The 2,434-nt window shown below is 39.2% G+C and overlaps 1 non-coding gene across 1 annotated transcript; it reads left to right on the forward strand.

Moving 5' to 3' along the window:
- The first annotated feature begins 2,320 nt into the window (after window positions 1-2,320).
- On the forward strand, window positions 2,321-2,434 carry LOC140285589 (U5 spliceosomal RNA). The gene has a single exon (XR_011910601.1). It is a non-coding gene; the product is annotated as a U5 spliceosomal RNA (small nuclear RNA).

Below are 2,434 nucleotides of genomic sequence, written 5' to 3' on the forward strand. Positions count from 1 at the left end.
CTTCACCTGCTTTTCACCAAATATAGTCGGACATTCACACCTTCTTGCAGCCGAACACTTCCGCTTTTAGTGTTCTATGAGGCATTCACATATTTTTTTTCACCGTATTTTATAGATTATGGTTGGAAATTCTCACCCACTCTCATCCGAAGACCTCTCCTCCCGCTTTTGTTAATATATAGTCGGGCATTCGAACCTTTTCTTACCCGCTTTTTACAAATTATGGTCGAACATTCACACCTACTTGCAGCTGAATACTTCCGCTCCACCTTTTAGGTATGTATGGTTGGCATTTGCACCTCTTTTTATACTGATTGCTGAAGATTAAGTTGTTCTTTCTCAAACTACAAATTTTTTTTAATTGTTGAAACTTGATTTGAAGTGGATAAATAAGGAGGAAAAACAGTTTTAAGTCAGGCTGATAGAAGGAATTAATTTTATAGCAAAATCTGTATTTCGTCATATGTCGAGAGATGCTTATTGCTGAAGAAGTTCTTTCTCATTCTACAAAGTACAACATTGTTTATCGTTGAAACTTGATTAGACATGAATAAATATGAAGGACAAAGCAGTCTTAACTTGGTTTGAGTTAATGAATTCGTTTTATAGGAGAATCCGAATTCGTGCATAACTCATAAAATAGAGCTTATTTTCGGATTCCTGAAGAATGAGTCTGGTTCTATCTCATAATACAAAGTTTGTTGTTTATTGTTGAAACTTCATCAGAAGTGAAGAAATAAATGAATGCCTATCAACAAATGTGGGATCTAAACTCTAGTGCTTCCTCTAAAATAATTTCCTTTCTCAATTTAGAAATGTGTGTGTGTAAGTCACAACACCCGTGACACCAAAACGGCTTTCTTTTCTCTACACTCTGCACTATGAGCACACACACCAAATCAGAAAGGCTTTTTTCTCTCTTTTCTACATTATGGACTGTGGGGACACAAAACCGCTCTCTCTCTTTTTTTTTTTTAATCGTGTGCCAGGGCGTTGTCTCACGTATTAGATTATGCTTAAGAAACGAATGGGTTTATCAGTCACATCAGAATCCATACATACTGATCCTCCCGTAATAAAATGGTCGGATCTTATCAAACACACTTTGTTTCTTGTGACAATCAAGTCAGCGAAACAGCGTATACACGTCAAGACACTGAATCAAGTTTGCCACAAGAACTCATAAGTTTGGCAGTATTGCTCTGCCGTCAGCAATCATACACCCATTTTATTTTCGTGAGACATGTGCAAGCACCTGTTCATCTACTGTTCTATCACTATGAATTAGTGATCTATTATCAATAAGGATACTTCTACAACTACTATCAAAGTATGTCCGGACTTCTTATGTTGTCAGTTGCTATATATGAATAAGTGGGCAGCTACTGACAAGCATTAAGCATGTCACACAGCCCAAACATATAACATTTCAGGACACACCACACAGTTAACAACCACAGTGAAGCGTGTCAAAGCCCAAACATGTAACATTCAACAGGACACTTACACAACACATTCAAATCAAACAGTCAGACAACATACAAGAACCTATACCCCAGCCGGCATTGCTCCCTGCCTATTTTCCTACAACTCACTATGTGTGCGCACACCTTTATTCACAAACTCTTCAACTTATACTCTTTTACCGAAGCTGCTACAGCTCGATTGGCCAAATACCCTTAGATCCTATTTCGGTGAATTTGACATCTGCCTTGCATGTAACAGATTAGCGGTTTAGCAGTTTTAATTTAGTTTGAGTGAAGGAATTCATTTTATAGCAAAATCCGAAATCGTGAAGAACTCATGAAAGTAAGCTTATTCTCGGATTCCTGAAACTTTAGATTTGCTCTTTCTTTTACTGCAAAGTACAACGTTGTTTTTTTTGTTTAAATCTTTCTAGACATGGTAAATATTAAGGACAAAGCAGTTTTCACATAGTTTGAGTGAAGGAATTCATTTTATAGATAAAATCCCAAGAGTCTGCTGAGAAAAGAGAGTGAATGCGAAGTAGACTTTAACACGGCTATGGGAGCGAGCCGAGTGTGGGCTAACCGGGAGAATTGCTTGAAAGAAACGCGACACCGAATGAGCGATCAGAACAAAGCCTCAATACGGGATTCTCGTGGTATTTTTGTTGCTGCCTTGTCTTTTGCACAGAGTAAAAGACAAGGCAGCCATCGAATAGGGCCCGATTAATCCTACTTGGTCAGCCGAGGAGCAAGGGGGGGGGGAGCAAGCGTCTCAACCAAGCAAAGCTCACCATGGGGAAGGTGGCTATGCCAACTAGCCTGATGCCCTGCTCCCGCAGTGACGGATAATCGTACTCTGGTTTCTCTTCATAACGTACAAGTCTTTCGCCTTTTACTAAAGATTTCTGTGGAGAGCAGCACTAATGAGTTGTTTCTATTTTTGGCAGGCTTTACCTTTGCGGGTG

This window comes from Leuresthes tenuis, unplaced genomic scaffold, assembly GCF_036924035.1.
Source record: "Leuresthes tenuis unplaced genomic scaffold, fLeuTen1.0.hap1 SCAF_48, whole genome shotgun sequence".
NCBI classification, from domain to species: Eukaryota; Metazoa; Chordata; class Actinopteri; order Atheriniformes; family Atherinopsidae; genus Leuresthes; species Leuresthes tenuis.